Source organism: Cetorhinus maximus, chromosome 10, assembly GCF_964194155.1.
Source record: "Cetorhinus maximus chromosome 10, sCetMax3.hap1.1, whole genome shotgun sequence".
Lineage (NCBI taxonomy): Eukaryota > Metazoa > Chordata > Chondrichthyes > Lamniformes > Cetorhinidae > Cetorhinus > Cetorhinus maximus.
This window is the reverse complement of record NC_135888.1, coordinates 12,277,021-12,291,700: the sequence shown is the minus strand read 5'-3', so window position 1 is coordinate 12,291,700 and position 14,680 is coordinate 12,277,021. Positions and strand designations below refer to the sequence as shown.

At 41.8% G+C, this 14,680-nt stretch overlaps 1 protein-coding gene across 2 annotated transcripts in view; it reads left to right on the top strand.

Moving 5' to 3' along the window:
* Positions 1-14,680, top strand: part of LOC144685445 (disabled homolog 2-interacting protein-like) — a 794,163-nt gene that overhangs the window by 182,756 nt on the left and 596,727 nt on the right. Inside the window, exon 1 of one of the 2 annotated variants that reach the window (XM_078549953.1) lies at positions 8,397-8,412. The exons of the other annotated variant lie outside the window; for it this stretch is intronic. The gene's annotated coding sequence lies outside the window, so the exon portion shown is untranslated. Of the gene's footprint in view, positions 1-8,396; positions 8,413-14,680 lie in introns of those variants that run through there. 2 annotated transcript variants of the gene reach the window in all.

Here is a 14,680-nt window from a genome sequence, read left to right as displayed (position 1 = left end):
TCTCATGTATTAATCAAGTTCCTTGAATGTATCTATATTAGAATCATAGAATGATTCTATTAAAGCACAGAAGGAGGCTATTCAGCACATTAACTTTGTCTTTGGGCAGAATCATCCCATATTTGCACTAAGTGGGGTAGTGGGCACGTAAAGTGACGTTTTACCTGCCGGCTATGATGGCGGGTTTTCATGCCATATTGACCGAAACCCGCCACATTATTTATAATACATAAACACGCTGTTTCCATGGCGGGTGGGCTCGCCATCACCTCGTTGCTTCATTATACCAGGCACTACATTTAAAGTACAGTCACACTCAGTGCTTCCAGCCCAGGACTGCAGCAAACAAGACATAGCCCCAAAAGACAAGAAGACTGCAGCCCTCGAGCACCCTTTGGACGCCATGGAGGCCCACTGAGATGTCTTCTACCCCTGCTCTGGCCGCAGGAGGGGTAACAACATTACCACTCTGGCTTGGTAAGCGATGGCAGTGGTGATCACTGTCATTGCTGCACAGAGGAGGTTGGCCATCTAATGCAAATAGAGGACGAATGATCTCACCTGTGCAGCCAGGGTATGGCAACCATCTCAGCACTCTCAAATCACACATTCAAACCCATCCACACATTCACCGGCATCTCACTCACTGTCAGCTCAAGGGACATCACCACCCATTCTCTCACACATACCCATCCGGTATGTCCGTCCGGCCTCATCTCCTCTGGAGACTGCATCGTCAGGCATCACCATCTTGAGGCCACTTGCACAGATCAACATGTGCCCCCACACGCACCCTGGGTTACCCTCCTTCCCCAGTACAGTCATCGTCCTGCAGCCTCTTCCCTTCCCTAAGGCCACTCCTCCCCCTTTGCCAAGTAGGCCCTGGCCCTGCAGCAATTGAAAAGCCACCCACATATGGCTGATCTGGTAGGTGGAGACATACCATGAGCCCCCCTAAAAGTGATATGATGCCTGTCTGTGAAGCCTGGCGCTGATGACTGCGAGTGCTGACTGAAGCAAGGTAGGCAAACAGACCTTGAAGCCCCGAGCAAAGTGCAGCCCACCAAGTGTTTATTGCTTTTGTGCTGTTGTGAAACACGTCGGCATGTTTTCCCGCCGATGTGGCCGGATGATCCAGCGGGGTGGGGGGAGGGGATAAACGATTCCAGTGGGCTGACCTATTAATGATATGTTGATATGCTACAATGAGGTTCCCGACGTCCGATGGTGGAGAATGCGGACCGCCATCGGCAGGCTGAGCGGACGATCGCGAACTGGTGTCACGCTGTTGTGAAGCCAATCCATGTCCGCTCACGCCACTGAACACGCCTGACGCAGGTGGCTATGGAAAATCCTGGCCCTTGTGTCAGTTCTCTGCAACAGCAATTCTGCTAGTCCCACTCCTCCACCCTTTTCCTGCAGCCCTTAAAATCTTCTCTCTTCAGATAATTATCCAGTTTCCTTTTGAAAACTGCAATTGAAGTTGTCTCCACCACATGCTGAGGCAGTGCATTCCAGTTCCAAACCACTTGTTACATAAAGAAGTTCTCCTTCATGTGGCCTCTGGTTCTTTTGTTCATCACCTTAGGGTTCTCAACCTTCTGCCAATAGTAACAATTTCTCCCCATTTACGCTATCCAGACCCCTCACGATTTTGAACACATCTAACAAATCTCCTCTTCACCCCCTCTTCTCCAAGGAGAACAGCCCCAGCTTCGCCAATCTATTCACATAACCAAAGCCTGTCATAAATCTTTTTTGCACCCTTTCTAAAACCCTCACATCCCTCCCGTTGAGGTTGAACCAGTGGGTTTTATAAATAAGGGCACACAGTACAAAAGTAAGTTGTGAGGGTTGGGTTGGGGTGGAAGGGGGAATAGAAATCATTATTTGGTTCCATAAATGTCAACTTTATGATGAACCAAATTACAGCTAAACTAATTGTTTTCTGTAATTTTTTCAAAAGTTTTTTTTTAAATGATGGAAGAGTGCACAGTAAAAACTTGAAGTGGAAGACTTTTAGAATCAGCTCGTCCTTTTGAACACATTTTAGACGACAGATGAACAATCCCCAGTAGGTCTAGATTATAAATATAAATCAAGAAAAGCAGTGGCCTCTCTATATACCATCCCCCAGTCAGAAGTAAGTGAAGTTTTCTGTAATTCGTGTTTTTATTAGACTTGAATTAAATAATTAAACTGTTGCATAATGAAATTCTAGCTATGTGAAAGACTAATGATTCAAAATACCACATGGCTTGAAATAAAATGCCTCCCGGCACTGACGTTTTTTTACTTACAAGGCATAGTTTTACTAACGTTTGACGACTCAAATGATTAATACATGGGAAAACAATGTAATGGTAGATTTCGAAATGATATGGCCAACAAAAGTTTCTTAGAACTCCTGCACTTCAAAATCTGGCACTGCATCGCTGTTTGGCATGCACAGAATGTGGGTTTGAAGCTGCTTAGGATCTTGCAGATTGCCAAGGTTATACACTATTTGGGTTCAGCAAGAATTATTCAGTGGATGAAGGGATTGACAATGGGCCGTAACCTCCGAGCTCCCCTTCGTTGGATTTGGGGGGTACCCCAAAGATGTGCTGGTGAATCCCTCTCTGATATTCCCGGTGAGGATTTGCATGGCAATTGCCCAGAAGTGCACACTTCCTTTGGACAATTGCCCTGCACTGGAAACCGTCTGAAAATGCGGTTTAAATCGCAAACTTCGGATGGTCCCACCAGGGTTACACCAATAGTTACTCAGAAAAAGTTAGAAGAGGTTTTAATTCTTCTAACTTCTGGGTAACTATTGTAAACTCCCGGACTGACTACCGTGGGACTTATTTTTTCTAATTCCTGTGGGCCATCTCTTTCCAACACTAGTTGCGAGTTGCAACCCAGTATAATTCCAGTACTGTGTGCTGGTGGGTTGGCTATTTTCTGGGCACTGCACACTTCTGCAGTACAGTCAGCTGACATTGCATTCTAATGTAAGGTCAGCTCACTATCATATTTTATCTGCACCCCTGAAGGACACAAAGGTCAAGCGGCGAAATGAGCATTGAATGATGGGCCAGGGAACCAAGTCTCTAGTGGAGTCTGAACAGAATGGCTTTAGACTTGAGTGTTGATGTTGGTCAGATATTAAGAGATTACAACATTAATGGTGAGTGGCCAGGCATTTGACATATTTTGGTTGGTGACCTCACAGCTACAGATGAGCTCAGTCTTGGCAATCAGACATCTTAAAAGACTGTTGTTTGCCCTAAACCTGTTGCCCTACTGAAGAGGGGTTAAAATTGTTAGGGTATAAGTCAGAAGTGTTTCTTTCTTGAAACAGCTTTGGAGGTCTTGCTGGATGAAGTCCTGTAAGGAGTATGGTCCTTTTGTGGAGTTGAGGGCCATCCTCCAGTTAATAGCAATGCTACAGCGTCTTGGTTGGGGGTGGCAGCAAGAGTAATCACTATTTCACCTCTGAGCCAAACTTCAAACAAGTGCAGTGCAGTTGACTGTCTAGATTTGTGGCACATGTCCTGGCCTAGAAACTTGGGCATATAATTTTGGCTGATGCTTCAGTACCGTCATTTGTGAATGCTGCATGGTTTGAATGAAACATTAAAATGAAACCTTGTGATCCCTCCTGGGTGGATGTAAAAGAACCTATGGCACAATTTGAAAAGAGTAGGGGAGTTCGCTCTGGTGTCCTAGTTGGCCAATATGTTTATTTATACAACTGGGTTGTAATTTCTTTGTTGTATGTGGGATTTTTCTGTGTGCAAGTTGGCTGCTGTGTTTCCTTTCAGTACAACAATGATAATTGTACTTGATTGGCTGCAAAGTGCTTTGGGGCATCCGATGGTCATGAAAGTATATCTACTTGTTCTTTTAAATTTTGATTCTGGAATTAATAATCTTGTATCCACTTTATTAATAAGAAGCAAGAAAGTAACTTGTATTTAAATAGCATCTTTTCATGTCCTCAAGGCATCCCAAAGTGCTTTACAGCCAATGGTATCGTGTTGGTGCAGGAAAACACAGAAACCAATTTGTGTACAAGATTCCACAATGGCAAATGAATAATGACCAGATAACTTGTTAATCTGCCAGGACATGAGGATAAATTTTTGCTTTTTGAATAGTGCCATAGAATTTATCTAGGCAGGTTAGGACTTTAGTTTTGCAATTCATCATCTGAAAGACTAGATTGTATTTGCATAAGATAAAAGCAAAATACTGCGGATGCTGGAATGTATTTGCACCTTGCCAGCCATTGAATTCAAGGCAATTAAAATTGGACAGTTTCTATAACTGGCTTGCAAAACTTCCAATGCCAATTTATGCCTGGGTAGCAAATTAAAAATCTGCCACTATATCTTTAACAATGCAGCATTCCTTCACTAAAGTGTCAGTTTGGAATATGTGCAAAGTTTACAGTGAGATGTGAACTCACTTACCTTGACTCAGGTGAGGAAGCTGACACAATAGGATTTCAATCAGCTTTCAAAACCTGCAACAGCTTTCTGTCTCAACGCCTATGTTGACGACCTGTTTCACAGTCCTATCACTCTGGTACTAAAAACTGTTGACCTAAATTTCCTATTTTTTTTAACAGCTTTAACTTTAAACTTTGAGTCCGGTCCCTGAATCCTTTGCCTGACAGAACTTTCTGGATCCAAATCTATCATCAGCTTCTTAGACTTCTAACATCCTGTCTCACTCAACCAAAGAGTTGAAGGGTAGATGATCTTTCCTCATAATTCATCCCTCTAATTACACGAGTAAGTCCCACAACTATCCTTTGTACTCTGCAATAATTTATATCCTTCCTGTAATTTGAGGCCAAAACTGAATTCAGAACTACAGATGTGATCTTGATAAAACTTCAACATCTATCATTTTAGACTTAGAGTCACACTTATTCTCTCATTTCGACATTTTATTTGTTTTCATGAATACCCATTAACACTGAACTGATGGCGTTAATGAGCTACCCACTAGATCTCCCCCAGGTTCTGATGAAAAATTATTGATCTGAAACATTTGACAGAATTTTACGAGTCGGCGAGCGGGGGCGGGGCCCGCTTACCAATGCATAAAATGACGCGCAGTGACGTCGGGGGGATCTCCGGACATCACCGTACCCGATTTAAATTTTCAGGAAGGCAGGAGCGCAGCAAAATCAGCTGCGCACCCGCCAACCTGTCAATGGCCAATTGAGGCCATTGACAGGATCAATTAAGTAATTAAAGGACCTGCCCGTCCAGCCTTAAGGTTGACGGGCAGGCCAGGAGCCCCGGCAGGAACTAGAAAAAACATGAAACCTCATCCACGGGCGGGATGAGGTTTCATGTAGACTTATAAAAATTTTAATAAAGATTTTGTAAAAATTATGGACATGTCCCAACTCATGTGACATTGTCACATGAGGGGGCATGAAAGGGAAATTTTATTTTTCTATTTTGTCTTTTATACATGTGTAGCCGATCTCCCTGAGGCTGCACTTAGCCTCAGGGAGATGAGTGTGCTCTTTTGTGCGCATGCGCAAAAGAGCGCACTCTCGATTTTGGGATACCCCTCCCGCCCGCACAGGGAGTGCATAGTGTTTCTGTGCGGACGTCATGTTGGGTGGGCCTTAGTTGGCCCGCCCACATAAAATGGCGCCGCTCCTCCAATCGGGGGTGCCGATTGGAAGCGAGCCTGTACGCGCCCGCCCATCAACATCCCCCCCCCACCCAACGTGGGGGAAAGTTCAGCCCATTAACTCTGTTTCTCTTGCAACAGACTCTCAGGTCTGCTGAGTATTTCCAGCATTTTCTGCTTTTATCCCCAAATCTCTTTCCTGCTCGGTTACCTTAAGTGCATTTCCATATAATTTGTCATGCATATTCTTTTACCTAATTTTCTGACTTTCCAGTTGTGTGTTAAGTTCCATTTTCAATCTCCCTACCCACTGATCTACCCTTTCCAATCCCTATGTATAACAGCATGTTACTTAGTATTATTGGCCAATGTTGTGTCATTTGTAAACTTAGATGCTATAGACAATATCCAGTTCTCTATTTCAATTTTATAAAAAAAAACCCAACACAGACTCCCCTGTCATCCAGTTCCCACTCTGACACACCCCACACATCATTATTCAACGATGCATCAATTCAGCCTTTTACATTGCCATCTATCCCACAGGCACGCATCTTCTGAATCGGTCTATTATTGAGGACAGTGTCAGATACCTTTCTAAAATTAAGATTAATGAAACCCTATCACTTTCCCCACAATTGAGGTAAGACTCTCAGGTTCGTAATTGGAAAATTCAACCCCTGCCCCTTTTTTTGAAAGATGGGATCCACTTTTCTTGTATTTTGACACGTACTCCAGAAAAAGGTTAATAGTAGTGCCAAATGGTGTGTTATGATTACATGATGAGAAGAGTGCTGAGGCTGTTGCTGTTTAGTTTCCTCTGTAATGGAACATTTATTTAAACAATGACTACTTATTTTTACTTCTGGCTGACGGTTTGTCTTGAACAGCAACAGGTCTTGCAGATCAGTGTGATTTTGTTAGCAAATACCTTTCATCTCCATTTGATTGTATTCACAACAATGTTGTCTCCGGTTGCCAATATTAATGGTGTCCCTTGTTTAAAACTGGCAGTTTAAATAAGCAATTCAATTTATCTTTCATTGGAATGAGAAAAATCCCCTTGGGGTACTCAAAGGCTTTTGATAAAATTTATTAAGTTATCAAACAGTATACTGTTTTGAGCAACAAAAATGTTCCAAGGCATGCATTCACATGGCTTCCAGTAAAGCAAAGTTTGTTTCTTATTGCTTACACCAAAATTCTGCCAAGCTCAGTGAGTGTGTAGAACTTCGATCTGTGATATTGGGTATTCGTGACTTATAAAACTTCTGTTAATTGGACTGCACAGGCTGTCCATACTGAATGCATGTTTGGCACCAGTTCACTGTTTTTCTTTTACATTTTTAAGTCTGTAACCAATTAAAACACCTCACTGGCGTTCCAATTAAGAATAACAAATTTAGCCGAGACCAAGTTTTAACTCCCCCTGCCTGGCAGAAATGAGGAAGGAGAGTAAAAAAAATCACAGTTTTAGATTTATTAAGATGGGAGCTTCAATAATGTATTCAAACCTTGGTTCTATGATGTCATGACAACTCCAAATCCATTTTAAGGTGCTGTGGGTGGGATTGGTTTTAAGTGGCAATCAAAAGCAGTATTTAAAGGTAAAGCATTCAAATCATTGGTATCTCCTCGCTATTGCATTGTTTGGATTTCCACAAAACTTTTATTCTGTTTTTCAATAATCAAAGGAGCCAAAATGAGTGTCAAACTTTAGTTTGGCTGTAGGAAGAGGAAGAAGAAGAGCAGCAGCAGCAGGCTGTGCAGCCACAATGAGCAACAGTCACTCACTGTTAGGGAAAATATTCCAGTTTGTCCATCTTCAATGCAGAATGGCCCAGTTTCCCACATTGAACACAGTCTTTCCTGCTCACTTATGCTGTCTATGTTGCTTTGTAAAAAGAATACTAATACTGTTAGGATAGAAACGGTGACAATAATTGACAAGCTACCAAAACTAAAAGAGGATGAAACTAAAAGAGGGTAGAATGCCTATATACATTGAAGAAAACTATGGAGGCACTATTTATAGTTATATCTTATTTTGCTGAAAAAAGAGACATGCTGGTTAAGTTTTTCATCTTGCACTCATCAGGACAGATTGCAAGAGTAAAAGGAATAACAATTTATGCTGCATGAGAAGAGTGTGTTGATTGGTTGGCAAGTGGACTCTGATTGCATTCTCCATAGCTTCACATCTACCAATCAGCACACTCTTATGCAGCATAAATTGTTGTTCCATTTACTTTCTCTAAGCAAGAGGAAAAGCTTAGAAAGCATGTCTCTTTATACAGCAATACTCAAGTTCTGTACTACCAAACGACTATCTTTACATTTTATTTAGTTATAAAGTTAGTTATTATTTCCATAGAACAGAGGATAATGTCAGAGGACTGGTGGACGGCTAATATTGTTCCAATATACAAAAAATGTGATAAAGCTTGGAACTGTAGGCCAGTCAGGCTAATGTCCATGATAGGAAACACACTGAAATTTATACAAACAGTGCTAGAAGAGCATCTAGTGACACAAAATGTAACAAATGGTCAGCATGGATTCCGAATGGCTAAGACATGCTTAAATAACCTGATAGAATTCTTTGAATAGGTAATGGAGAAAACGATTATTTTGGGTTGGGGTCTGCCCCTGACTTTGATTATCAACCCTGTTTTTTCTCTATCAATTTTTAGAAAACAACTTTCTAAATGTGTTTCTAAATTGAAAAGAAGATCTCCTTTGGATCTCTTCTGGATATTTTAACAGGTACCTGCTAGAACTTGTGAAATATTTAATCACAAAATTATGAAATTCTAGCAAAAACTTGCTGTGATCAAAAGTCATATCAAAAGTTATAGATATATTGTTTAACCAAGAACAACATCACGTGCCATTGCATTAATGGTTTACTTATTGTCTGCTAGCTGATCATGTGAGTCGCTCACAGACTTCGAGTACATCAATAAAGGAACTAATTATGGCCTTTGTTTTGAGGTTGTTTTGCTGTGAAAATTATTATTTATTGCAGGAAACAGAAGTTTGCAGCATTTATCAGTAGTACTGTAGAATATTAAGATCAACAGACATTTTATAAACTGATTAATGTTTTAACTTAATTTGAAAAAAAATTGCATTATTAGGGGGATTGAAATGGCTACATGTACGTTCATGAGCACCAGTATGATTTTGCATAGAAATCCATAAATGTGTGTTTCTCTTGTTTTTCATTATTATTGGCATTTGAGCAACATCAGTGCAACTCTTAGGGAAGAATTTTCCCGTCGGTGAGCGGGGGCAGGGCCCACTCGCCGACACATAAAATGACGCACGGTGATGTCGGGCGGGCGTCCTGACGTCACCGCGCTTCATTTAGATTTTCAGTTAGGTGGGCGCGCAGCCGACTGCGGGACTGTATGCCTGCCGCACTGTCAAAGGCCTATTAAGGCTATTTAAAACCTAATTAATTCAATTTAATGAACTGTCCGTCCAACCATAAGGTCGGCGGGCAGACGAAGAGCCCAGGCGGCCTTCATATTTTTCATGAAACCTCATCCACGGGTGGGATGAGGTTTCATGAAATGTTTTAAAACCTAATAAAAATTTATAATTTTGTTCTTTGACCTGTCCCAGCTCATGTGATAGTGTCACATGATTATACTTAACGTTTCTTCTTGAAGAGTCATTTCAACTCGAAACCTTAACTCTATTTCTCTCTCCACAGATGCTGCATGACCTGTTGAGTTTTTCCAGCACTTGTTTTTGCTTCAGATTTCCAGCATCTGCAGTATTTTGCCTTTATTTTATAAAAATTGCAGACTGGGCAGTTGTGGCAAATGAACTTTAACATAGATAATGTGAGGTGATGCACTTTGGAAGAGAAAAAGAAATTGAAAGGGATAGAAGAGCAAAGGAATGAAGGGATAAAGGTGAATAATTAAAATCAGTATCAAAAACAAAAACACCTGGAAAAACTCAGCAGGTCTGACAGCATCTGCGGAGAGGGATACAGTTGATGTTTCGACGAGAGGGATACAGTTGACGTTTCGAGTACGGACTCGAAACGTCAACTGTATCCCTCTCCGCAGATGCTGTCAGACCTGCTGAGTTTTTCCAGGTGTTTTTATTCTAGATTTCCAGCATCCGCAGTATTTTGCTTTTATCTTAGTATTAAAATCAGTATCATAGGTCAGCCACAATTTCAACTGCTAACCAGTCACTTGAATTTATTTCTAGCATTAGAATTTAAAAGTAATGAAGTTATACCAAACCTGTATAATAGCCTGGTCACACTGGACTTGAAGTAGTGCACATTTCAAGCTCCCATACTATGTGTGAAAAAGCATTGGAAAAAGTGCAAATTGGTGCCCAAACTGGGAGATTGTAGCTATTGAGTAATATTGGGTTTTTTTCTTTAGAAAAGGAAAGACATAGGAGACCTGCAATTTTAATAAACATTTTCAAATGCCTTCTAAAACTCCATAACAAACAGCATCATTAGACCCGCCTCAGAATTGGACAAGATTAGTTAGACATGACCTATCCTTCACACATCCATGCTGACACTTGCCCAAAAGCTCAATCACTCTGAATTTTAACCCCTAAAACAAGTGGGTTGAGTTGGGTGAGAGGTTAAATTTTTTTAAAAGATCTCTAACCCAACTGCAACCCGTCTCCAATGTGCCAACTTCCAGGTTTAACAGAAGCAGGGCAAGAACTGGGTTGCCTACCTGATCCCAGGAGATGGCTTGACCATTTAAATATTATAATGAGGCTGCAGCCTTTTAAATAATCAACTGTTCTAACAATTGCTGAGTGACAGAACTTTACTAAAAGTTTTTAATTGTAGTTTTAAAGAATGGATAACAATCTTATTTAAAGAAAGGAGAGAACTTGAATTCATAACACAATTTATCACTTTTTTTTATTCATTCATGGAATGTGTGGGTGTTGTTAGCTAGGCCAGCATATATTGCCCATCCCTAATTGCCGTTGAGAGGGTGGTGGTGAGCTGCTGCCTTGAACCGCTGCAGTCCATGTGGTGTAGGTGCACCCACAGTGCTGTTAGGAAGTAAGTTCCAGGATTTCAACCCAGTGACACTGAAGGAACGGCAATATATTTCCAAGTCATGATGGTGGGTGGCTTGGAGGGGAACTTATAGGTGGCGGTGTTCCCATGTGTCTGCTGCCCTGTCCCTTGTGGGTTTGTAAGATGCTGTCAAAGGAGGCCTGGTGAGTTCTTGCTGTGTATCTTGTAGATGGTAAATGATGCTGCCACTGTGCGTCGGTGGTGGATGAAGTAAATGTTTGTGGATGTGGTGCCAATTAAGCGGGCTGCTTTGTCCTGGATGGTGTCAAGCTTCTTGAGTGTTGTTGGAGCTGCACTCATCCAGGCAAGTGGAGAGTATTCCATCACACTCCTGACTTGTGCCTTGTAGATGGTGGACAGGCTTTGGGGAGCCGGGAGGTTTGTTACTCACTGCAGGATTCCTAGCCTCTGACCTGCTCTTGTAGCCACAGTTCAGTGACGATGAAGTCCTGTCTTCACGTTGAGGATACCCTCCATCGTGTTGTGTGGCACTACCACCATGCTAAATAGGATAGATTTTGACCAGATCTAGCAACTCGAGATTGGGCAACATGAGGTGTTGTAGGGCAACATGAGGCGCTGTGGGCCATCAGCAGCAATGGAATTGTACTTGACCACAATTTTTAACCTCATGGCCTGGCATATTCCCAACTGTACTATTACCACCAAGCCAGGGGATCGACCCTGGTTCAATGAAAAGTGCCAGGAGCAGCACCAGGCATACCTAAAAATGAGGTGTCAACCTGGTGAAGCTACAACACAGGATTACTTGCATGCCGAACAGCATAAGCAGCAAGTGATAGAGCTAAGCGACAGCATAAGCAGTAAGTGATAGACAGAGTTAAGTGATTCCACAAATACAACTCAGATCTAATCTCTGCAGTCCTGCCACATCCAGTCGTGAATGGTGGTGCACAGTTAAACAACTCACTGGAGGAGGTGGCTCCACAAATATCCCCATCGTGAAATGATGGGGGAGCCCATCTACATCTGCCAGGATGTTCTCTAACAACTTCAAAGTTATCTCGCAGTGTTTCACAGTTCATGAAAAGAAGTTATGCTCTCTTTCTCTGCCTCAGTTTTCTTTTCTCCATAACACTGGAATGACGTGTTGTTATACAATTCCCTGTGAGGGCACCAGCAATAGCAGGCAAGCTGCAGCAGCTCTATGGATCCTGTGTGTCCCAGTAAAATTTAAAAAGCACCTCAAAATAGCAGTCAGTTGGCTTCTTACCGGTTAATTTGCCTGCCTGCTGCCACAGTGTGTGCTCTCGACCCTGCTGCCTGACTGCCTCTGGAAAAATTGGCTTGCAGTGGGACCACAACGGGCTTCCGTTCAGAAGCGTTCCCCTGCCATTTTACCAACCGCCTCCCCACTGACACCGCCCACCCCATTCGGCCTCCAATTCTGTTGCCCTGGGGGCCAGTAAAATTCAGCCTGGGGCTTCAGTTTAGCACGCTGAAATAAAGCCTGTCATTGCAGTATGAATCATGTGACTCAATAGAACCGTATGAACCCCAATGTTCATTATTGACTGACTTTACTATCCTTTTGAAATGGGATTATTCTGTTTACTGCAGATTTCAGATAAAATAACACATGACTAAATTTGTTGTTGCAAAAAGACTCTGGCTGTATTTCAAGACACAAGTCAAATTGGGTGCAAATGACATTGATAACTGCCCAAGTTAATGACATCATGGGAACAGCTTGATATGTCATTGCTTTGTAATATTGATAAATATAATTAGTTTTCTTAAAATTACTCCAGAGGTACATCAGGCTGATATGTATTTAACTATTCCATAGGAATATAGATTAAAGCTGTTTGAATAGAGTGTGCTTTATTTTGATGCATGTTTTGAGTTGGTGAAACATTTTTTCTGTTAAATACCACTCTTACTGAAGTGAAGTTAAATATAGAATAATGGATAGTTGGGAGTAACTACAAGGTAGTAATCTACTTAACGGGTTCAGATGACATCATTGAGAGTAAAAACTCAAATGGTTTACAATCACGTGAACCTTGAGATTAGGGTGCGGATTTATAATCAGTTCCTGGTTTATTATTTTACTTTATACTGGATCTTTATTCATGGATTTATGAGTTTCACGTTGATGAAAAAGTGACAACTTCTACATTAAAGCATTAAGTGTTGGCTAATCAGTGCAAGTTGATTGAAAATGAAATTTGCATTTTCCTACTGGAAAACATAACTTGTATACATTATAAAGCTCATTACAGTACTTGCTCTAAGTATTGCAGCACATGGTATCTCTGAGAAGTGCCATATGGTCGAAGGACATTGATGTCCTTAGAGATATGATGGGGCACCCTGGAGGTTGTGATAAAGTGCTATATATAAATACAGTACAAATTCTTTTTAAAATTGATCTCATTCTTTAAAACGGCAACTATTATTTGATATTTGTAGCAAGAGAACAACGTGGAATTCCTATTGTTGTCTACAGTGAGATTTTACACATTATTATTTGTAGAATTTTCAACAAAAACTAGTTGTTACACTTTTGGTTTTTTTCTAAACTTCAGGTTTTTTGGTTTCCATATTTTGTTGTCTGAGGTGAAGCCTAACTCTCTACAACCTGAAGGTTATCTTCAGTAGCCCTAATATTTAGGGGACACACTGTAGAACATTTCTATTCGTTATTTTAGCTACTGGAATTTTTCTGAATTTGCATGGGCTCTTTCCTCTGCCCATGAAAATCAGCAGTCAGGATAGACTTTGTTTCAGATTTTGACTATCAAATAAATTTAAGGTAGAAATTTTGTTTATAGATCCTTGAAAGAAGGCAACAAATATTTGCCGTCACCGTACGTTGTTTTAAATTAATGCTTCATATAAAAAAGAAGGATTTGCATCTACCAGGCTATGTGGAAAATTGCCCAGGTATGCCTTGTACACTAAAAGTAGGACAAATTCAACCCAGCCAATTACCACCCCATCAGTCTCCTCTCGATCACCAGTAAAGTAATGGAAGGAGTAATCAACAATGCTATCAAGCGGCACTTGCTTAGCAATAACCTGCTCACTGACGCCCAGTTTGGGTTCCCCCAGAGCCACTCAGCTCCTGACCTCACTACAGCCCTGGTTCAAACTTGGACAAAAGAGCTGAACACCCGAGGTAAGGCTAGAGTGACTGCCCTTGACATCAAGGCCGCATTTGACCGAGTGTGACATCAAGGAGCCCTAGCAAAACTGAAGTCTATAGGAACTGGTTGGGGGCAGGTGGGGGGTAAGCTCTCCACTGACTGGAGTCATACCTAGCACAAAGGAAGATGCTTGTGGTTGTTGGAGGTCAGTCACCTCAACTACAGGACATCACTGCAGGAGTTCCTCAGGATAGTGTCCTCAGCCCAACCGTCTTCAGCTGTTTTGTCACTGACCATCCTTCCATCATAAGGTCAGAAGTGGGGATGTTCGCTGATGATTGTGCAATGTTCAGCACCATTTCTGACTCCTCAGACACTGAAGCAGTCCATGTCCAAATGCAGTAAGACCTGGACAATATCCAGGTTTAGACTGACAAGTGGCAAGTAACATTCGTGCTATGCAAGTGTCAGGCAATGGCCATCTCCAACAAGAGAGAATCCAACCATTGCCCCTTGATGTTCAATGGCATTGCCATCACTGAATCCCCCACTGTCAGCATCCTGGGGGTTACCATTGAACAGAAACGGAACTGGACTAGCCATATAAATACTGTGACTACAAGAGCAGGTCAGAGGCTAGGAATCCTGCGATGAATAACTCGCCTCCTAATTTCCCAAAGCCTGTCCAGCGTCTGTAAGGCACGAGTCAGGAATATGATTGAATGCTCCCCACTTGCCTGGATGGGTGCAGCTCCCACAACACTCAAGAAGCTTGACATCATCCAGGGTAAAGCAGCCCACTTGATTGGCACCACATCCACAAACATTCGCTCCT